Source organism: Sapajus apella, unplaced genomic scaffold, assembly GCF_009761245.1.
Source record: "Sapajus apella isolate SASKATOON/1434 unplaced genomic scaffold, GSC_monkey_1.0 scaffold6, whole genome shotgun sequence".
NCBI classification, from domain to species: domain Eukaryota; kingdom Metazoa; phylum Chordata; class Mammalia; order Primates; family Cebidae; genus Sapajus; species Sapajus apella.
This window is the reverse complement of record NW_022436946.1, coordinates 25173567-25198380: the sequence shown is the minus strand read 5'-3', so window position 1 is coordinate 25198380 and position 24814 is coordinate 25173567. Positions and strand designations below refer to the sequence as shown.

At 35.1% G+C, this 24814-nt stretch overlaps 1 protein-coding gene and 1 long non-coding RNA gene across 11 annotated transcripts in view; one reads left to right on the top strand and one right to left on the bottom strand.

The window, feature by feature from the left end:
* Positions 1-24814, top strand: part of NKAIN2 (sodium/potassium transporting ATPase interacting 2) — a 1033472-nt gene that overhangs the window by 879544 nt on the left and 129114 nt on the right. The window lies entirely within an intron of this gene.
* LOC116548922 lies at positions 297-23291 on the bottom strand. The gene is made up of 3 exons (XR_004267629.1): positions 21735-23291; positions 12378-12382; positions 297-565 (listed from the first exon to the last, which is right to left on the bottom strand). It is a non-coding gene; the product is annotated as an uncharacterized LOC116548922 (long non-coding RNA).

Here is a 24814-nt window from a genome sequence, read left to right as displayed (position 1 = left end):
CTTCTGCTATTGATTTCTAGTTTCATTCCACTGTGGCCAGAAAAGATTTTTGATACGATTTCAATCATCTTAATTTGTGAAGACTTTTTTTGTGACATAACATGTGATTCATTTAGAGAATGTTCCGTGTGTGCTTGAGAAGAATGTATATTCTGCTGCTGTTGGATAGAATGTTCTATGTATTTCTTTTAGCTCAATTTTGTCTTTATTGTTGTTATAGTCTTCTGTTTTCTTATTGACTTTCTATCCGGGTGTTCTATCCATTACTGAACATGGGGTATTGAAATCTCCTACTATCATTTAATTGCTGTTTACTTCTCCCTTCAGTTCTCTCGGTAACTTCTTCATATATTTGAGTGCTCTGATGTTGGATGCATAAATATTTATAATTGTTACATCTTCCTCATGATTTCACCCTATTATCACTACATACTCCTTCTTTGTCTTTTGTGACTATTTATTATTTATTTATTTTTAGAGACAGAGTCTCATTCTGTCACCCAGGTTAGAATGCAGTGGCACAATCATAGCTTACTGCAATCTTAAAATCTTGGGCTGAAATGATCTCCCATCTTAGTCTCCGAAAGTGCTGAGATCACAGGTGTGAGCCACCACAATTAACCTTCTTGTGACAATTTATTTAATATCTATTTTGTATTTTACAAGTATGGCCCACCTCTACTCTTTTTTGGTTAACATTTTGAGCCAGCATTAAGTTGGATCTTATGGGGTTTGTTGTTTTTGTTGTTGTTGTTTTGAAATGGTGTCTCACTCTGTCACCCATGCTGGAGCGTAGTGGTGCCATCTCAGCTCACTCCAATCTCCGCCTCCTGAGTTCCAACTATTTTTGTGCCTCAGCCTCCCAAGTAGGTGAGATTACAGATGCACGCCACCACACCCAGCTAATTTTTGGAGTTTTAGTAGAGACGGGGTTTCAGCATGTTGGCCAGGCTGGTCTCGAACTCCTGAGCTCAAGTGATTCACCCGCCTTGGCTTCCAAAAGTGCTGGGATTACAGGTGTGAGCCACCAGTCCTGGCCAGATCTTGTGTTTTTTTTCATTCTGTCATTTCCCATCTTTTCAAAAAGGAGATTAATCTATTTACATTTAAAGTAATTGCTGAAAGGGAAGGGCTTAGTATTGCCATTTTGTTAATTGTTTTCTCTTGGTCTTGTAGGTTTTTTAAATTATTCATTTTCTCCATTACAGTCTACATTTCATTGAATTATTTGTAGTGGTATACTTTGATTTATTTTTGCTTTTGTTTGTGTATCTTCAACAGTATTTTCTTTATGGTTACTATATGATTTATTTAAAACATCATATAGGTAAAACAATCCATTATAAACTAATCATAACCTCAATCAAATATAAAACTCTATTTTATATTTGATTGAAGTTATGATTAGTTTATAATGGATTGTTTTTCTTCACATACACATTATGTTACTGATGTCATAAGTTACATCTTTTTGTACTCTGTATGTATTAATGCATTTTTATAGTAATAGTTATTTTTATACTTTTATATTTTACTTCTCTGTCAATATTAAAATTGACATATGTACCACTATTACAGTTTTATAGTATTCTGTATTTGTCTATGCATTTACCTTTACCTATGATCTTTAAATTTTCATATGCTTTTCTGTTGTTATCTAGCATCCTTTCATTTCTACTTGAAGAACTTCCTTTAGCCTTTCCTTTGAAGGCAGGTCTAGTGGCAATAACTCCTTCAGTTTTTCTTTACTCAGGAATGTCTTCTTTTTCCTTCATTTTTAAAAGACAATTTTGTCAGATTTAGTATTTATGGTTGGAAGTATTTTTTTTCTTTCAGCACTTTGAATATATTATCCCACTCCCTTCTGAATTGCAAGATATTTCTGAGAAATCCACTTATAGTCTTAAAGAGACTACATTGTATGTAATGTCTTTTTTTTCTTGCTATTTTCAAAATTCGGTCTTCATTTGACTTTTAACAATTTAATTATCATGTGTCTCAATGTGAATTTATTTACATTTATTGCGGTTGGAACTACAACTTTTTGAATCTGGGTGTCCATTTCTTTACCTAGGTTTAGGGGTTTGGGGGGCATTATTTTTTCATATAACCTTCCTTGTTCTTTCTCTCTATATTCTCCTTCTGAAACTCTCATGAAGTATACATTGGTTCACTTAATGATGTACCAAAATTTTCTAAGGCATTCCTCAACTTTCTTCATTATTTTTTTCTTTTCCATCTTCCTGGATAATTTCAAATAACTACTCTTTGAGTTTCCCGATCAAGTCTGTTGTTTAAGCTCTCTAGTAGATTGTTCGATTCAGTTATTGTATACTTTGGGTCTAAATTCACTTGGTTCTGTTTTATATTTTTCATGTCTGGTAATAATCTCATTTTGTTCACCCATTATTTTCCTGAAATAGTGAGCATGTTTTTGACAGTTACTTGGAATTCTTTGTCAAATATTTTATACACTACCATAGTTTGGGGTCCATTTTTAGAAATTTTCTTTTGCCCCTTTGGTTGTGCCGTGTTTCCCTATTTCTTTATGTGCCTTGTAAATTTTTCTTTGAATTCACACATTTGTCAAAGTAGTCACTTCTTCCAAAATTTAAAAACTGGTACAGGGAAAGATATTCATTAATCAATACACCTATAGACTCCAACAGCTTCTCAAACCCTTTTTATGGATGAATCTTCTCTGGACTCATGTGTGTAAATTGTAAATCAGAGCGATTTTCCAGTTTCACTTTTTCCAACAATTTGTGTTCTTTTACTCCCTTGGTGCATGTTAGAAGTACTGAAGGTTCTCTGGAGTGACCACCAGATGCCTAGTTCTGTTTTATTCTCTGTGGCCCACAGCCTTCTGTAGTATACTAGGTTTCATTAGGACTCCAAGACAGTCAAGAGAGAGGCCAGTCCCTTGGAGAAACCGCCCTCCATTCCCCCCGCATCACCAAAAAAATATTTCTGAATACTGGTAACACATTTCAACGCTTTCCTTCCCCTGGGAGAAAACATGTCTTGGAGATTTCTCTTGCTCATTTTACCCTGAACTAAAGGGAAATGTGGGACTATGATGCTTAAGTGAGTGCTAAGTCCTAAGCATCACTTTTGTTTCAGTGACAGTCAAATTGGTGTCCTTTTCTGTCAGTACTTAACATTTAGAAAAGACAGAAATCAGTGCCTTGAGCAGTACTCCAAAAAGTATGAATGTTGGACATATTTCAGCTTTCTCCTTTGCTACCCAGAAAGAAGCCAGGAGCTGGGAAGTGTTTTCCCAATCATACTATCCTGAGCCAAGTGGAAGGACTGTGATGAATGACTGCCATCAATTTTTACTGGCTTTGATGCAGCTAGTTTTGCAACCACCTGGGGTTTAGCAGTCTCTTAACTGGTTTGTGGATTACTCACAAAAAGAATGAATTCATGTATTTGCCACTGTCTCCACAGAGGAAGGAGGGACTGAAAATTCCTATTCTATCATTCATTGATGTCACTATCCCTAATTCATTGCATTTTGTGTGTGAGAATAAAATAAATAATGGTCTTTTTAAGTCTCTATTTTTTCACAGAATAAGTCTTCAGTAAATATTAGTTGTTTTGTAATTATTATTGTTACTAATGTGTGACAGGAAGTAGGCAGGGTTATATGGAAAAAGTAGAAGTAGTGACCATTCAGGATTTCTACATGAGATCTGAGCTATGCAAAGTTGTCAGTTAATAAATGCCTCTGAAATGCAGGCAAAATTCTTAAAAGTGGTGTGAAAAATAACAGAAATCACTGTAAGCTTCTAAATAGACAAGGAAGCAAGAGATATCACTGTTTATTTATTACCCCAAGACAACAAAATTTTCTTATAATTCTTTATGTACTATATTTTCTACTGGGAAATAATAACAAATTGTTGTTTCTACTATACCGAAATTTCTTCATAATAATCTGATTATTAAGTAACCTGAGGAAGAACCAAAACTTGATGGCTATTTATATATGGGAACTTAAGAAAGAATAAATCAGTGATAATGTTCAAAATTTATAGAATGTTTCCCCTTAAAAATTTACTGCAGATCTCCTCAAAGTGTTTCCTTCAGCTTTATAAAGGAGAAGCCAGGTGATGCCTTGGCCGTTGATGATGATTTGATGAGTCAAAGAAAAAAATCAGTATATATCTATGAGTGGAATCTACATCTAGTTTTAGTGGCAAATAATTAGCTTGCTTCTCATGAACTCATTCAAAGCTGGTCGAGAGTCTTTTAACATAGAACACTCTCTTTTAAAAATGTTTGCCTCAGGATAAATTTTTTGCATCAGTTTTTAGGGTCTACCTAGGAACTGGCATAAATATCAGAGTTCCTACATACAGGAACCGAAGTCTTAGATTTTATGTCTTAGTGGCATTTGGCTATCAAGTGGCTCTTCCTGAATGAACTTACAAATTAAAATATATTTATTAGTTCAAATATTGTATGCATGCATATGAAAAATCATATATGCAAATAAACAAGGGAATTACAGGAGAGCCCAGGGTTTTGTCTTGCTTTTATTTCATACTCTCAATGGGTAAAATAAAATTTAAATAGAAGAAATTACTTTACCACTGAAGATAATATTTGCGCTGAGATAGAACTGTAAGCAAATTTTAAAGTGATTTTCCTTTTCCTTAAATGTGCAATGAGATACCTAACTTTAATTAGATAATATTAATACCATAAATGACAAAGAAAGGAACAATAGGTATATTTAAAATATACTTTCACTTTGTACTTTTCTTAATATATAAATAAAAAATAACACAAAATATGCAACTAGATAATAGCATATGAGAAATGATTCTAGTTCATCGCATTCTAAATATTACTTTCAAGATTCAAATACTGAGAACAGACCATAGAGATTATTTGGTATAATTTCTTTGTTTGATAAATGAGAACATTTGATAAATGTCATACAGCTGAATCCTTCCAGAGTTAGGACCATAAGCACTTTACAGACCTATATTCTTCCCATATCATCGTATTGACTCTAGTGTTCAAATATTATTTTATTAGCATTCTAAGAAATATAAACTAGAGCTGTACTTATATTTTTAATTTCAGGGCCACCTATAAAACAACAGAAATTTATTTTTACATTTTTAACATATTTCTTCTATGCTTTCTACCTCCCACTAAGAATATTATCTTCTTTGATATAAATCACAGCATCTAACTGTCTTCCATTTCTTTGGGGTATATGTTATTAGAAATAAATAAACAAACAAACCCCTGATTGAATATAAATTATATTCAATATAAATCTCTAAGTTCAGAGAATAAACGCTTGATGTATCATCTTGACGTATGGTTAATCTTGTTATTTAATTGCTATTTTCAGATAAATATCTTTGTATCACTTGACTTATGCTTGCTGTGGAATGATACAGTTTTCAGAGGGGTGATTATTTATTGTTAAGCCATTCTGGTTACTTTGCATATTGCCAAAGTATATGCATGGTGTACATGCTCTGCTGCTATAGATAGGAATGAAGATTGGAGATTGAGACATATGGGGATAGAGAAAATGAATGTTTGGGAAATCTAAAATTGGATATAATATAGAATCTTACTGGCTTCAATGTGAGAAAATCTTCTGTGTTTCTGGTAATTCTATCCTTCCAAGCAGCCTCACCTATAAACAGGTGGGCAACCAGAAATAGAAATAAAAACTTAAGAGATCATTTGAATGCAGAACTGATACTGGGAGCAGGAGTGAAGAAAGCCTGCAGAGAAACAATGAAAGAAAGGAACAGAGGCAGAAGAAAATGTTATAGGAAAGGCAAGAGAAATGTCAGAAAAATATAGAGAGTAAAGCAAATACTGGGGAAAAAATGGAATGTGCATATTTTTCAAAGAAGCAGAGATTTACTTCAAGTTCCCAAAATATTTCTGAATATATATAAACCCAAGCTTTTCATTTTCACAAGTAAAAATTGTTTTATTTTTTCACAAATAAAAATTATTAGTAACACAGTCAAATGAAATGGTGAACAGATTTAGGGGACAAATAAATGATCATGAAATGGCTAATTTTTACAGAGCCAGAGAGCTATGATCAGAGAGCTACCAAATTTTAATAACTAGTACCCAGTACAGGAAGGAAGACCTTGTAGTCGTAAGTAAGGAAACTTCAAAACACCTATCTAAAAGAGATGATGGTTCTATATACTTGAAAATGGTCATGGTGTAAGTCTATTAAAATATTCATATTCTTTAAGAGGGTGACAATGTTTGAGTAGGAACATAAAATTAACAGTATTTTTTAACTTTTAGATTTTGTGATGTGGAGTACTGGCAGTAGAGGCCAGTGTTTTGGTAAGAACTCACAACCATAGGGTATCATTATGTCAGCTTAGTGTTAAGTCTCAAAAAGAATTGTGTAAGTATAGTATCTAATGTCAGCTTCAATCCAGAGGGAAAATACTACCAATATTTGTGATAAAATACAAACAAAATGTGCTAGACTTGAATAAATTTTTCCACTTGATCTATATTTAAGGACAGTATCAGTTAATGCTCTGTAATATTAAGAATGATATATTGGAACTTAGAAAAACTCATCAGAGAAATATAAACACTATAAAACAATGCCTTTATTTTATGAGTAGAGATTAATGGAATCTCTTCAATCACCCTGTATATGGAAGACCCAGCTAAAAAGATTACCTCTTTGCTTTACTTGGGTTCTGCACTTGACATATCAAACCACATCTGATGAGGAAGCAGCTCCCACAGCTATCTTGTCATGCTTCCGAAGTCGTGGGCAGTGATAAGTTTTGACTGTGCATCCAGCATATGTCATGATAAATTTTCAACTCTCTAAATAAAGAGAATACACACTGTTCTTGGATCAAGATTAGGCTTGATTTTCCACCCACCCTCGTCCTCAAACACATTTGTAACAAACATAAGTAAATACTTGACAGGTGAATATCACCTGTGCAGTTAACTGAAACAAAATGAACTGTGAGTAGAAGGTGTCAGTTCACTATTGCAATCATTTCCCATTAGCAGAAAAAGGATCACAGAGCCTCAACCCTTTAAATGTAACCATGGAGAACAGAAACTTCTGTTCCTGTGTGCAACAAGATAAGTCTATGTGGTGTCATTAGGGACTTTTTAATGAGACTTTCTTTATATTTCTATGTGTTGTCAATTGTATGTGTTTATCTAAATGATCTCCTTGGTCAGATTTAAATTCCTACATAATTTCTGTGCTGCCCACATGTCAAAATCTCCTCCACTCAGAGGAGTTGCTTTTCCTCCAGGAATAAGGGATTTTGGTAATGCAGCTACCAAGTAGACTCCATGTGAAGGGCTCAGAGAAATAGGAACCCCACAGAGAGGAGAACATTCTGCAAGAGTGGGCAGCACATCACATGTTCTAATCAGCCTCCAGGGTGTGTGCTTGACCAGTGTGCAAGCACCATATTTGAGCCAACACCAACCTCTCTATTCAATCACTCAAGCATATGTGTTGGCTTCAAAAGCAGAGACAAAAGGGGCAGCTGTTCTTATTCACAGAAAGTAGGAAAAACATCAGTATGCAGAGATTTGGGACTTGGCAGTAATGGTGAGCCCACATGGTTCTGGCTAGTGTGTATAGGATCCAGCATATTGTGGAAAGTTGAGGCTCCCCACAAACCAATAACTCTCACTGGATTTCTAAAGGAGAACAGGTTCTTTACATGTGAGTCCCCATAAGAAAGCATTAAATTTCAAAACAATAACACATATAAACTAGCAAATTAGGAGTGAGCACTTATATCTTAAAATTAATTCTTTCTTGAGGATTCAGCTAAAGATATTTTCTTAGTGATGTAAAATGGAATTTAACATAAAATGGAGTTTTAGGTGTGTACCAATTCCATAAAGTTGCTTATACCTGCAATCTGGTATCTTCAAAGGCAATAGGAAAATAACTACATGTCTGCTTGAAATTTTGTGTTTGCATGAATCTGTTGAATATATTTTCCATTTTTTAAAAGACATAACAGCAGTCAACAGCCTAATGACCTACAGTGGAGTTTAGTAAACAGGGGTTTGTTAAAGTGTAGTTTGTAAACCAGTAGCAACAACAGCACATGGGATATTGTTAAAAATGCCAATTCTCTCACAAGGTCAGGAATTCAAGACCAGCCTGGCCAACATAGTGAAACCCCATTTCTACTAAAAATACAAAAAATTAGCCTGGCATGGTGGTGCATGCCTGCCATCCTAGCTAGTCAGGAGGCTGAGACAGAAGAATCACTTGAACCCAAGAGGCAGAGGTTGCAGTGAGCTGAGATCGTGCCAGTGCACTCCAGCCTGGTTGACAGTGCGAGACTCTTTCTCAGGAAAAAAAAAGTATATATATATATATATATATACAAATTCTCAGGCTCCACCCCAGACTCCTTTCAGAAACTGTGTGAGGTACAATATTTTTAAACATCCTCTCCAGATAATTCTGATGCAAATTAAACTTTGATGTCCACTGCCTTACCAAAAGCAAAGCATTAGTAAACAATTTCTACTCTGTATTATTCTAAAATATTTTCTGGGGTGGGGGAGTGAATAGAGAGAGTCTCATAAAACATATAAGAACCCATTAAAATCTGACAGATTTAATCATTGTAATGGGTTTCTTCTAGCCAAGAAGATAAAAGCATAAGTTCCTTGGTCTGACGCAGAGTCTTTTCACAATGTTTGCCATCTATCTCTGCAACCTCATTCATTAGTTCAGCCATTTAGTAACTTAACTAGAATTCATTGAGTGCTTACTACATTTGGACACCAAGTAAGTAAATAGGAAAATACCAGTAACAATAGCAGACCACCCTAACTCCCAAATACTTAACATCCAGCCCCAGGCATTCAATTCCCTGGCCTTTGGCAATTCTGAAATGTGAACATGCTTTTCCTGTTCTAAAATGCTATGCCATTCCTGCTTCTTATTTCCACATCAGAAAGATTCTTTTACATCCTATAAGATCCAGCTCAAATTGATAAAGTCTTCCCTGACATCCTGGATAAGGTTAGTTACTTTATATATCGGGCTTTCACAGAAATACATTCATACTACTATTTTTACACCTATCACATGGTAATAGAAGCCATTTGTTTACATATTTTAAATCCACATCTGAGTATCAGAGACTGGCAAATTCAGGAAGTAGGAATTTGGAATATTTCTCATACGATACACGAGTGACTTGAAGTAAACATGTGGAAGGTCACTATAGAAAACTGAGCAAAATTTTAAAAAGTTCTACCTGTTTTAGTTTCTGTGGAAAGGTGAACAGTTCTACTTTAAACCAAAAATGTAGAGAGTAACAATAATTAGTAGTGAATGATGCATTAAATTTGAAATGTAATTGCTTAATATAGTGGTTTCTCAAAATTTGATCCATTTTCCATTGCTGAAGACTGAATACTAACAATTTGTCAATGATATTATATATGAGATTATTTGCAAGAAGTTGTACCAAGATAATCCTCCAACCTTAGGATTTTTATGAGGATAACAATAAAGAATTTTGGAATATCAATGTGACAATTAATGAAAAAGTGATTATCTTTGTGTCTAGCAAAAGATAAAATGCACAATGAAAAAAATCCTATATTGGCTATATTATGAAATTTTATCCTAAGAACGTTTCATCTAGATCCAATTCCAGTCAGAAAAGCTTTGAGACATTCTAGTACAACTTTCTCATTTTATGAATAAAGCAAATCAAGACTGAGAATAATAAAATATCTTGACTACGAAAATTCAGTTCTCCTTTCACTAGGCCAGAAACTCCTTCACCATATCTTCATGTCTGTTTTAGTTATCTATTACTGATGTGTCAATTCAGACTAACTTAGCAGCTTAAAAGAACACATATGCATTAGCTCATAGTTTCCATGGAAAAGAATTTCAAACCCAGTTTAGCTGAATTATCTGCATCAGTGTTTCTCACAAGATGATAATCAAAGTTTTGGCCAGGGCTGTGTTCTCAGCTGAGGCTTGGCTGGGAAGGATTAAATTCCAAGCTCCTTGAGATTGCTGGCAGGATTCCATTCTGTCTGTGTGTAGGACTGAGGGCTTTGGTTTCTGGTTGGCTATCTCTCAGCTCCTAGAGGCTGCCTGTAGTTCATTGTCTTGTGGACTTGAGGACTTAACATAGGCAGTCCACAACATTGGAGCTTCTTTCTTGAAATATGTAAGCAAGGGAAAGACTCCTGATGGGCAGGCCTTATATATAACCTGTATTAGTCTGTTCTCTCACTGCTATAAAGAAATACCTGAGACTGGGTAATTTATAAAGAAAAAAGGTTTAATTGGCTCATGGTTCCACAGACTGTGCAGGAAGCATGCCAGCTTCCACTCAGCTTCTGGAAAGCCGTTAGGAAACTTATGATCATGGCAGAAGGCAAAGGGGGATCAAACACCTCACATGATCAGAGCAGGAGGAAGGGGGAGGGGTACTACACACCTTTAAACAGCCAGATTTCATGAGGGCTCTTCACAAGAACATGAGAAACTGCCACCATGACCCCATCACCTCCTACCAGGCCTCACCTCCAGCACTGAGTATTACAATTTGAGATAATATTTGGGCAGGGATACAGATCCAAACCATATCATAATATTATGCAGCTAATCCTGTACATACATTGCATACCTCCTATCCCTCTTTCTTTATTCTATTGGTTAGAAGCAAGTCATATGGCCATACCTGTGATGGTTAATACTAAGTGTCAACTTGACTGGATTGAAGGATACAAAGTATTGATCCTGGGTGTGTCTGTAGGACTGTTGCCAAAGGAGATCAACATTTGAGTCAGTGGGCTGAGGAAGGCAGACACACCCTTCACCTGGTGGGTACCAGCTAATCAGCTTCCAGCAAATATAAAGCAGGGAGAAAAACATGAAAAGATGAGACTGGCCTAGCCTCCTAGCCTACATATTTCTCCTGTGCTGGATGCTTTCTGCCCTCGAACACTGGATTCCAAGTTCTTCAGTTTTGAGACTGTGACTGGCTCTCCTTGCTCCTCGAGCTTGCAGGCAGCCTATTGTGGGACTTTGTGATCATGTAAGTTAATACTTAATAAACTGCCCTGTGTGTGTGTGTGTGTGTATGTGTGTATTATGTATATGTGTATCTATATAGATACATATATACACATATATATATACATATATATATGTGTGTATCTATATGTATATGTATATGTATATGTATCTACATATATATGTATATAGATACATATATACACATATATATATACATATATATGTGTGTATCTATATAGATACATATATACACATATATACATATATATGTAGCCTTTATATGTATATATGTAAAAATTATATGTAGTCTTTATATATGTATAAAGAAATTATATGTATGTATTATATGTAGTCTTTATATATAAAATTATATGTAGTCTTTATATATAAAGACTACACATAACATATAAAGAAATTATATGTAGTCTTTATATATATATGTGTGTGTGTGTGTGTGTGTGTGTGTGTGTGTGTATACCTACAGATATATATATACATATAGATATACACACACACAGGAAAGTTCATTAAGTATTATATATATATATACACACACATATATACATATACACACATGTGTATATATATATACACACACGTTTTATATATACTTATATACACATATATACATACACACACATATGTGTATACACACACACACACACACACGTTTTATATACACTTATATGTATTTTAGTTCTGTCCTATTAGTTTCGTCCCTCTGGAGAACCCTAACTGATACAATACTCAAATTTTTAAAGTATGCAATACCGAAGAGAGGGATTATGGAGGCCTTCCTAAAGTCTGCCTGCCACAGGGTCTGATAGAACTTCCATTTCTTTAAACATCCCACCCCTTTATCACTGACTGATTCTTCTTCATTTTTTGCTTCTAGCAATCAGCTAACTATGATGCTTTTGAAAAACAATTTACTAACCATCATTATTATTCACAGGTTAATTATTTTCTACCCTGAGGATGAGTGTCATTTGGATACAAAACATTTCTAATCTCCCCAATTTAATGATAACACTTTCTGTTAATTTATTATTTCTTTTCTGCTGTTCTCCAAGTGTTAACAAATATAACAGTATAACTGTTAATACTTTATTGCATCCCCTGCTTTACCTAGCCAGATTTTATATTTATATCCTCTGTCTTGAAATCTGAATGTATCTTTTTTGAGCCATTCCTTTTTCTGATTCTCCCAGGTTTTTTTCTTATTAAATGCTTTTTAAAAATCATTTTAGAAACTATAGAAAAATTGAAAGAAAGGTACAGAGAGTTCCCAAGTTACCCTGCCTCTCCAATACACAGTTTCCCCATTATCAGCATTCTCCATCAGAGTAACACATTTGTTACAATTGATGAATCTACATTTAGACATCATTATCACTCAGAGTCCATAGTTTACATTGTGTTTTACTGTTCCTGTTGTACATTCTTTTGGTTGGTAACAATAACATGTATCTACTATTGAAGCATCATACATCGTATTTTCACTGCCCTAAAAATTCACTGTGATATGTCTACCCAGCCCTTCCTCCCTCCTTTCTAAACCCTAGCAACTACTTATCCTTTTACTGTCTCTATCATCTTTTCCAGAATGTCATATAGTAGAAATTATATGTAGTCTTTTCACATTGGCTTCTTTTACTCAGTAATTTACATGTAAGTTTTCTCCATGTCTTTTCATGGCTTGATAACTCATTACTTTGTATCACTGAACAATATTTCATAATTTGGATGAACCACAGTTTATATATCCACTTACCTCCTAAAGGACAACTTGGATGCTTCCAAATTTGGGCAATTGTGAATAAAGCTGCTATAAATGTCAGTGTGCAGATTGTTGTGTGGACTTAAGTTTTCAACTCATTTGAGTAAATACCAAGGAGCACAATTGCTGGGGCATTTGCTAAGAGTATATTTAGTTTTCTAAGAAACTGCCAAACTGTCTTCCAAAATTGCTATACCATTTTGCATTTTCACTGGCAATAGATGATAGTTCGTTCCTCTTCCTCCACATTCTTGCCAGCATTTGATGCTGTCACTGTTCTGGATTTTGGGCATTGTGAAAAGTGTGTACAGCTATCTCATTTTTATTTTAATTTACATCTCCCTGATGACGTATGATGTTGGACATCTTTTTATCTACTTATTTGACATTTGTATGTCTTCTTTGGTGAGGTGTCTGCTAAAATCTTTGGCACATTTTTAATGTTGAGTTTTAAGGGTTCATTTGTGTTTTAGATTGCAGTCCTTTATCATATATGTCTTTGGCAAATTTTTTCTTCCATACTGTTGGTTTTCTTTTCATTCTCTTGACAGTGTTTTTCACAGAGTAAAATGTTTTAATTTTAAGAAAAAGCATTTTGTTAATTCTTTCTTTCATAGATTGTGTAAAGATGGTGTCATGTCTAAAAAAGTCATCACCAAACCAAGGTCATCTAGATTTTCTCTTATGTCACCTTCTAGGAGCTTTGTAGTTTTACATTTTTACATTTAAATCTGTGATTTATTTTGAGTTAATTTTTGTGTAAAGTACAAGGTCTATGTTTAGATTCATTCTAGATTCATGTGGATGTCCAATTTGTTGAAAAGCAACTTCATTTGTTGAAAAGACTATTTTTCCTCCATTGCATTGTCTTTGTTTCTGTAACAAAGATTAGTTTGACTATATTGTGTGGCTCTATTTCTGGACTCTCTATTCTGTTCCGTTGATCTACTTATCTAATCATTCACTAGCAACACGTTATCTTAATTAATGAGAGTAAGTCTTGAAGTTATAGTGTATCAGTGCTCCAACTTTGTTTTTTTTTTCCCCAATATTATGTTGTTTATTCTGAGTCTCTGCCTTTCCGTATAAAGATTATAATTAGTTTGTTGATATTCACAAAATAATGTGCTGGCATTTCTATTTGAATTGCATTGAATTGATAGATCAAGTTTAGAAGAACAGATATTTTGAATTATTGAATAATCTTATCCATGAACATCGTATATTTCTCCATTTATTTACTTCTTTGCTATTTTAACAGTTTTGTAATTTTTCTCATACAGCTCTTGTACATATCTTGATAGATTTATTCCTATGTATTTCATTTCTGTGGTGCCAATATGAATAGTATTATGGTTTTAATTTCAAATTTTACTTGTTAATTGCTGGTGTATAGGAAAATGATTGAGCTTTGTATATTAATCTTGTATCCTGCAACCTTGCTACAATTGCTCTGAGTTCACAGTTTTTTTGTTGATTTTTTTCAGATTTTCTACATCAAGAATCATATAGTCTGCAAAGACAGTTTTATTTCTTCCTTCTCAATCAGCATACCTTTAATTTCCTTTTCTTGTCTCATTTCATTAACTATGACATCCAGTAAAATGTTGAAAAGAAGTGTTGAAAGGGGACATATTTATGTTCCTGATCTTAGGAATTTTCTAGTTTCTTACCATTAAGTATGATGTAGCTTTTTCTAGATATTCTTTATTAAGTTGAAGGTTTTTTATCTTACATTTCTAATTTAATGCCTCAAGATTTTTTACCCATAGAAGAAATTGTTCTTTTCATGTCCATTTTTGCTACAGTTGGGTTCGTGGTACATATTCTTTCTCTATGCTGTATCTCAGATTGAATCTTCCTCCCTATTGTCACCACTGCTGTCTCATTCCATCTCACCTGAATAGTATAATAGCTTTCTCCTCAGTTCTGTTGAATGTGCTTCCTCCCTCGTCTGTTCTGTTGTTCTACACATTAAAGTCACACTTTTCCTCCTACAGCACTGTGTTTATTTTATTACTTGGCTTTCTTTTTCCTGTCATATTAAAACTAAATATTTAGAATCCATTATTGATTCGCTCCAATCTACTCTCTCAATTTTTCACTGTGCCTGGAGTAAGCGTTTAAGATTTGCAGGAAGGAAGGAATGAAAGAGGAAGGAAGGGGAAAAAAAATGATGCAAGGAAGGCAGGAGGTTCAAAGTTGTAACTTTTGTATTTCTGTTTTCTCTCCATGCATGCTTTCCAAATTGCACTATAGAAAACATTTCTTTTATTCCAAGCATGTCATTATACTTGTTTTCACCTCCATTATTTTCCTATGCCACATTTGGATTGTTCAACAATCCTGGATCGCTTCTATGAAGAACAATCAAAATCACCTCTCTATCCCCATTGACCAGATGGTAACCTGTGCTCTAATCACTGCACTCTTGGACCACTTCAACTTAATTCTCATTTAACCTCACTGCTCTCAGTGTAATCAGCAGAAAATACTGCCGCCAAAACCAGCTTTATTGCCTGCCAGCCCTCAAGCCCTGTGTTTGCTCGCTGTCACTAGTGTACAAAATTCAAATTCTTCATAATTGATTTTCTGGCTCTTCAGATGAGTTCCTCTGCTGAGACTTCAGGCAAACTAAGGTCCATTACCCCCCAAATTGTCTGCACTTTTATTGTCAGATTCAGTAGCCACCGTTTCCCAAATTGATTTACAAATTTACATTTTTACTTTTTTTCTGAATTATCCAAGTTCACTTTCATTTATAACTCTTTAGAAGTCTACTCTGGCCAAATAAGGATAGAAAAAGTCACACATCCAGCATTATCCTTAGAAAAAAAATGACCTATTTGGTTTTTCCATTCCAAGATTATCACTTTATTCATAACAGGAGAGACCCTCTACCACACCACCTCCTCCTACAACACAAAATAAGCATAGCCAGGAAATTAACAAAGAAACAAATACACAGTAATAAATTGAAATGTATTTTACAATATAGTTTTTTTTTGAAGTTAGATCTTAAGAAAATCACATCACATTTTTCTAACTTCTTTCCTGTGTCAGTACACTGTGGTTGCTCCATAATCATCAAATGATAAAAGTACATTAAGTTATATTTTGATGAAGAATAAAAATATGAAATTTGACATTTGAAAAAAGCTGAATATTTGTCTATTGTTCTATTAAAAGGACCAAAAATCACTTCTATTATAAAATAAAGTACTACATGTATTAGTATATTTTACTTTCTTAAAATACTGGTTTAACTCCTATTAGAACATGTAAGCTATAATTTACAATGCATCAAAGAAGAAATATTCCACTACTGTTTTTTTAAAAAATATTTTCATGAGAACTAAAAGCAGGATGAAAGTAATAAACAAAAATAAGTTTGTGGTTTTTCTCAGATCTTCATAAATTGACTTCAGAGTTTGTAGATGATACATAGTCATTGAGACAAAGTATTCTCTGTAAACTACTATTCCTCACCCTCCCATATCATTATATAAAAATAAGCAAAGCTCTTTGAGATAAATGAGCACAAAATGGATTAACTTTATATAAGTTTTTTTTTCTCACAGACAGTCAGAAGTTTTACTATTTTAATGAGGATTTTATCACCTCACACATAAAATTATATAACACTAGGGTCGGGTGTGGTGGCTTACGCCTTTAATCCCAGCACTTTGGGAGGTCGGGGTGGGTATATCATGAAGTCAGGAGATGGAAACCGTCCTGGATAACATGGTGAAATCCTGTCTCTACTAAAAATAAAAATAATTATCTGGATGTGGTGGCATGCACAGTCCCAGCCACTTGGGAGACTGAGGCAGGAGAATTGCTTGAACCCGGGAGGTGGCAGTTGCAGTGAGCCAGGATTGTGCCACTGGACTCCAGCCCAGGTGACAGTGCAAGATTCCATATAAAAAAAAAGAATTATGTAACATGAACAAGTCAGTTATGTGATCCCAGCTCCAGTAGTAACACAAGATGAATTAGGCATTTGATATAGGAAACATATTTTATGGTTTTAAATACCCAACCTATTGTTGGAGCATTTAGTATAATTTGAACTCATTACAGTGGGCATTACACATCATAATGCAAATGTTAAAGAACACTGATCTAGCCAGTACTTTATACTGAACTTCTATCTCAAATAATATTCTTAAAAATTTTCCATTTGGAAGTGTGCTAAGTAAGAACAGGGTCATTTGTATACAATTATCCAGCCTTGAGGAGTACAGTTATGAGCCACATGACATTTCAGTTAACCACAGACCGCATATGCCATGTTGGTCCCATTAGATTGTAATACAGTATTTTTCCTGTGCCTTTTCTAGGTTTAGATTTGTTTAGATACACAAATACCATTGTATTACAATTGCCTACACCACTCAGTACAGTAACGTGTTGCACCCATTTGTAGTCTAGGAACGATAGGCTATACCACATAGCTTAGGCTATAACATCAAGGTTTGTGTTAGGACATGCCGTGACGTTCACACAATGACAGAATTACCTATAGATACATTTCTCAGAACCATCACTAAATGATTCATGACTGTTTACTATAGGTTGAAGAGAGGCATTTAAACCACCTATTACAAGATGATGTGGTAGGTAGTGTTATTGAAAAAAAGCCAGATAATAGGGTGACTCAAATAAGGAATACTTAACTCATCCTTGGAAAGTGAGAGAAGGCAAAGTGGTGAGGTACTTCCGTCTGAGCCTTGAAGGCTGAGGAGTTATTCAGAGTAGTAGGTGAAGAGGAGAAAGGAAAGGGCAGGCATTTCAATCAAACAGTTTGGCATTTGTGTGGCTGGAGGATAGGGAGAGTTATAACAGAGGAAGCCAAAGAGATTCCAGATGCTGGATGTGGACGCATTAGCACACTGTTGTTTCTATGTCCGGTTAATTAGAGTCTTCCTGTCTTAGGACCCATGGAGAAAACGTACCTTATGAATCCACAGGGACACAGTATACGAAATAAATTCCTCTGAATTGCTTCTGTTTCAGTCCTACCTACTTGCTTGTAAACTGTAAGAAAAATAAAGGTCCATTTTAAAAATAATTTGTAAAACACAATTTTTAAAAACCTGTCATTGCCATAAAAATTAGTAACCCAATTCAATTACCTTAAATTTGTATATTGTACACCCCCATTCCAAGTGTTTAAGGTTTTAAACATGTGTTTAAAAGCACATGTTTGTGTATGTGAATATTTAATGTGGAGTGTGTGTGTGTGTGTGTGTGTGTGTGTGTGTATACATATATTTACTGAGCATTATCTTTAGCAGAAAATAATGGAATGTTCTGCACCCTGGCATTCATGATTCTGTTGTCCTGGCACATATGGTGAGTAGGAATAGTACTTGAGGCTCACTCATGCAGTATCTTTAATGAAACCATCACAATCAGACACTCTGCAAAGCAGTATTCTGTTCTTCTGTTCATTAAATACATCCCCCATCCCTTTCAACTTTGCATAAATTGCACAGGCAGTGTTATTTACCAATTGGAACCGGCAACAGTAAATTAGCACTGGCTGATTATGAGACTTTTGCCCAGTGAGCTTTATGTTCCCCCATTGAATCCATTTATTGTTGCCATTCCTGCTTTGGAATATGACTTCCCTAGAAAGCATTTCTTCATTCATTCAGCCTCTGTGCTGGAAACAGACAACAGCTTGAAGCCAGCAGCTGCTCTTGAACAAAGCAGGTAGAGAGACAAGAAAGGCTGTTGAATCCATAACAATAAGCGCATCATGACATAATTACAGTAAATCTCCAGAGTGACCTGCACATACTCAATGCCATATGGTTATTTTTGGTACTAGAAACGTGTAACTGAAAACCATAGTTTAGTCACTTTCTGAAGCACTCCTGCTGGCATGAAATTGATTTTTTACCTAGAAAATTAACATGAATATTTATTGACAGAAGTGAAGACTATATCTGCACAGTCAGCTAAGAATGCCAGTAAATTTAATAAAAATATTTGAGTTTTGTTTTACCTAAAAGTATGTGAATAAGTGAATAGAAGCTTTTGTTTTCTTTTGTTACGGAGTTATTGACTTTATTCGTTTGTTTGTTTTGCTTTTCAAACTCTAGTAGTACCTTTATAATATGTAATATATGCCCTTAAACCATCTCCTTTTCCTCTTCATCCTTTTTTTAATTGGATAGTGTTTTTTCAGTAGTGCATGGAAAGACTGTTCTTTGTTTCTTTTAATGTCTTCATTTGACTTTAACTAGGTTAATAGGATTTACTGCTACTGTAGCCTGCCCAGAAAAAAAAAAAAGTAGAACCCCAAAACAGATTTTCAATATGGATGATACCTTGTGGTCCATCAGGATTAATAAAAAACCATCTCTGCCTCTGCCTCAGAAAATACTTTAGACTGCAGAAGATTTAGATACAAACATATATGTCAGAGAGATTGACCAGCTCCGAATACCAGCCGTCTAAACTCACTTAAGGGTTTCTTAGGGCAAATCTAGTCTTACCAGGACAATAGAATGAATCTCAGACAAATATTTTAAAAATTTCATCACTCTATTGCAAGTATTTTCTATGAAATCCACATACTGATTTGATTCTGAGAGCTTTAAGAAGGTTAAATATTGCTCTGTGCATTCACATAATGCAATGGTATCATATTGATAACAATAGCCCCGGTAACCAAATTTTAAGCCATGTCTATTTTAAACCAAGAGTTCTGGCAGATATAAAGAAATCCGCTTTGTGACTTGAAAGGACATTTATTTTCAGAGGACCATATTGCATTAAAAAATATTTCATTTTCCTATTACCTTAAGTGAAAAAGAAAATGGAACCCAAACTTTGCTAAAGTGGGAAGGTTCCAAGAACATATAGGTTCATATAGGAATGGGGACTGCAGGAACAGAAATACGTGCTGTTTTTTCTCACTTATCAGAAGGGCCATGGCCAACACTCCTCTAACTAAAGACTTGTTAACAACAGAAAAGCATAACAAATTTATTTAATCAACATTTTATGTAGCATGATATCATTAAAAAATGAAGACCCAAAGATGCAGGGGAAACTGTTTTTATGCTTAGGTTCCAGGAAGAATGGACAACATTGTAGACATGTGATTGGACATAGCAGTGTGATCTAATGGCAGTAGACTGAGAGGGAAACCCATCTGTCTGTTCAGATTCTTCTTGGTCTCTCTGTGTAGCATTTCATCCTCGCAAGTGGGAGGGAGGACCCCGTGAGGCTCTTCTGGGAGAAGGAAGAGAGTGATCATTCTAGATTTGATTGCTTGCTTTGGAGGAGAGGGATTCTAGTTTTCATGACCTGCCTTGGAGAAGAGGAATTCTATTTGTTGATTCATTTGGCATGATAAAGTGAAATGGGAGACAGGAGGAAAGGAGGTCAGAGAGAGAGTTTGCTTCTGAGGCTGCTTCTGAGGTCTTCTAATTTCCTTTCATTAAAAGTACTCAGCATGCCTAAGTGCTATATTTTGGGGCATCATTTTCCAAGTCCCAGAAGGGCCACATACAAACTAGTTTTGCTTCAAAGTTTTCTCCCTGCCACAAGCTACCTCCCATTCCCTGAGATCTGCGAGATTGAAAATAGGCCTCTAGATTTGCTGTCTATGGAGCAGAAAATAGGTGTTCCTCTCATATGCCTGATATTGCTTCATAGTTGGCCTTCCTTGTGCCATCATCAAGGGAAAACACATATATCTCCCATAACAGAAACAAATGCTTAGCAATCTTTGTCACCGTGACAAGTTAAATTGCTGAAAATTGCTGAAACTCCGACCATGTTTAGGTATCTTCTTGAGAATCAAAAGCAACTAACGTATTTTCTGTGCTTGATTGTATAGATTTATAAAAAAATAAAAGGATCTATTTTTTTATGGGAAAATAAGTAGCTGTATAGGTCAAGAAGATTGAAATAACAGAATTTAGGGAATTTATTCAGCATTTGAAACAATTAGTACTTATTTAGGCCACCGTTATTTGTTTGACAGTTGTATGAATGTGGGTTCTGAACAAGCTCACTTGGGATTTTTTAATAAGTGACTCAGTAGCAAAGAAAACTAAAAGATAGAATTTTTTCTATTGACTCACTGCATGACCTTCAATGGCTTATTTGTACATAGCTTTTGTTACCTCTGTTATAAAATAAAAATCATAATATTAATCTGTTTTTCCCCAGGGTATTCTTTAAATCTTGTAAAGTTTTTTTAAAGTTAAAGTGCAGGATAATCATTAATGGTCTAAGAGTCAGAACACATAACCTGGGCATCTGCAGAATCCCTGGGTCTTAAAATGGCCAAGACAAATCGACCAGACTTTCAGAATGTAAAGGTAATGAATATGACAACAGTAGTGGCGGGGTGAGCTGTGGGAATCAGAAGAAGGAAAAAATGTCTCTTGTTGAAAAACACAATTAAATGTAATTAGATGATGTTGTTTCTGACACCTAATCCGTGGTTAGTTACTCAATAGACTTTTAATCTTGTGGCTCATTAACTATGTAATACCTAACTTATATTCTAAGATTTTCATCATAATTTGTTTCTTTATATAAAACATCTATTATTTTTTCATACTGCAGTTATAAGTACACTTCTATGTTTTGGTTTTTTTTTGGTTTTGTTTTTTTTTTTTTTTACAGAGTCTCACTCTGTCAACGGGCTGGAGTGCAGTGGCGTGATCTCAGCTCACTTCAACCTCCGCCTCCTAGATTCAAGTGTTTCTCTGCCCCAGAATCCCAAGTAGCTGAGACTACAGGCACATGCCACCATGCCCAGCTAATTTTTGTATTTTTAGTAGAGACAGGGTTTCACCATTTTGACCAGGGTGTTCTTGATCTCTTGACCTTGTGATCCACCCACGTTGGCCTCCCAAAGTGCTGGGATTACAGGCATGAGCAACTGCATCCAGCCCAATTCTGTGTCTTTATCATGCTGCAGCTCTCCTAAATGATAAACATTAGGACAATTTAATATTTACTCTGTATAAGCTATACTTTTATAAACTCCAGCAGAAACTGATGCAGGATTTCAGCCTGCAACTTAAGTGTAGGTTAATAGGCATTTAAAAAAAAATGTATAGCACTTTAGCTAAGTTTTTCAGTCTATAGTGTTTCTGCTTTACATGCTACATTTTATTATTCCTATAAAGCAATCATTTAGTAATATTTCTGTTGTGTACTAACAGGGATCAGTAAAAGATGTGTGCCCTAAAATATTTTCTCTAAGAAGAATCCAGGCTTTTATTTAGTCTTGCCATTAAAACTCCTCTGTGTTACACTCTGGCACCACATAGACTTGAAAACCATCTCGGGGCTGGTCTGCCTAAATGAGCCAGTGAGAATGTGCATGTATCCTACACTCAGAAGTCTTAGTTTGATGGGGTTGTACCATTTCTGACTTCATTAAAAGCACACCTGTGACTGAACAGGTGATGAAACATGGAGCAAACACACAAAGACAGATGGATTAAGATTGGCATAATTGTAGTCTTACTTCATTATTATTTTCCTAGTCTCCAGGTGATTTCTATTTTTCTTTATAGCATCACTTGTCTCAGAAAGTCCCAGTGGACCTTGAAACCTAAGAGAAAGATGCATCTTGGTTTTTATCTAAGCCGGTTTGCAGTGTGGGTACTTCAGAGGGTTGTGCTATGAAAAACCAATTAGCTTCTTGAGTCTGGGGTGCCATTTAAAATATTTAAGCTACTATGCTTCATCATAAAATAGACCTTTTTAATTTTTTATGTTGGAAATTTCCACTAAAAGTGTTAGCATAAAAAAAGTACAGCTTCAGGGAAAATATGAAAGGCTTGGGAAGAAGTAGTGAAAGTCTGTGTTTCCCTGAAGGAAATTTGAAATCAGCTCCACTGAAATATAATAAATACAATGTCATGAAGTACCCTGTGCTTAATTTTTAAATAATTGGTATCATTAAGTAACATAACAATGACATAGCAACACCAGTTCTGCATAAGTAGACAGGCAGTGTATCTTAGATTTACAGCCAACTTACAATCTTGCAGGGTAATTGCTTTGCTCTCTAGAGAAGAAGTCCTTTTCTCATTTCCTTTGACTGTCATTCCTATGCCGTAATCATCTTAATGTGATTGTAATTTATGTATTATGTTTTTCAAAGCTATATCAGATTTGCCATTTTAATTTCCCTGTCCAACTCCAAAGTTTCAGTGGAAAAAAAGTCATTGTCGATTTACAAAAAATCGGGGGAAGTTATTTAGGAACAAGAGAATTTCTACAGAAGATCATCATGTTCATTTATGCATCCCATAGTTTTGTCACTGCCAGTAATAACACAGAATGTTTTCTAGAAGGGTGCAGAGGTTAGTGTAGGGTAAAGTTGAGAGTTAACTTACTTGTGATCCAGGCCTAGCAATTCCACTTATTAACTGTAGGGCTTTGAGCAAATTATCTAACCTTTTGTTCCTTCACCTTCCCTATCTACAAAATGAGATTGCAATCTAGTTAGTGTAGTTGTATATCCACCCCAAAGCTTAGTGGCTTAAAGCAATAATTTATTAATTACCTCTCATAGTTTGGTGGGTTAAGCTTGGCTGTGTGGTTCTGGCTTAGGGAATTCAGTCACATGATGTTCGGGCCTGAGGGGAAGTCATATGGACTGAGTATTCAAGGTGACACGCAATTGAAGCCAGCTGCTGCTGGGGCTTAGCTGTAATGTGAACCAGAGCGCCTCCTGATGGCTCCAGCGTGTACTTCAGCTTCTCATAACATGGCAGCTCAGTTTGGAGTAGGGAGGAAACCTATGAAAGTGCCTTCCTACTGACCCAAGAGGAGCCTGTAAGGACTTTATGAACCAGCCTTATTCTATGGTTTGGATCCTTGTCCCTGCCCAAATCTCATGTCAAATTGTAATCTCCAGTGTTGGAGGTGGGGCCTGGTGGGGGGTAATTGGATCATGGAAGCAGTTTCTCATAAATGGCTTAGCACTATTCCCTTGGTGCTGTTCTTGTAATAGTGAGTTTTCATGAGATCTGGTTGTTTAAAAGTGTGGAGGATCTCCCCACTCTTTTGCTGCTGCTCCAGCCATGTAAGACATGCCTGCTTCCCTTTGCTTTCCACCATGATTTACTTTCCTGAAGTCTCCCTAGAAGCAGAGTAGATGCGAGCATCATGTTTCCTGTACAGTCTGCAGAATCATGAGCAATTAAACTTATTTGCTTTATAAATTACCCAGTCTCAGGTATTTCTTTATAGCAATGCAAAAACGAAATAATACACCTTAGACGCCATAGATTAATGTAATGGGAAATTAGAGTCTACATTCTGATGGGAAGGGTGGCAAGATCACATTGAGAAGTGCATGTGGAATGGGAGAAATCATTATTTTTATCAACAAACAAATGGGGGAACAATTAAGTTTCCTTTTCTTTTTTTTTTTTTTTGCGCTTTGCTAGTTAAGTTTTAGAATCCAGCAGAATTCTCTGCTCAGAAAAAATACTTAAAGAACTGTATATTTATAAAGATGATTCATCGATATATTTTTAATTTCAGATTTTGATGACTTCCAACACACCTCATTACTAATATTCAGAATAACCTGTTTTCACTCTTTAAGTGAGTGACTCTAATTGTTGTTCTACACATGAACATTATGGGAATTAGATGAAAAGTCAGACAAAAAAAATCATAGAAGTCCCAAGGGAAAATAACTCATGCATTAAATATTTTAATAGGATCTCACCAAGATGTGGGAAAGAACATTTAAAAATACACTTTCCTCTGAATTGATTAGTATTACTTCTGTGCACTCAGAATCTCATTAATTAAAACTCAAAATGTTGAGTTACATCAGCAACTTTTTGCCAAAAGCAAGAGGTTCATAACAACTGAGCAGTTTATTATAGTCACAGGTAGAAAACTTTATGTCCAAAACACAGTTCAGTCCCTTGTAAATGTCAGAT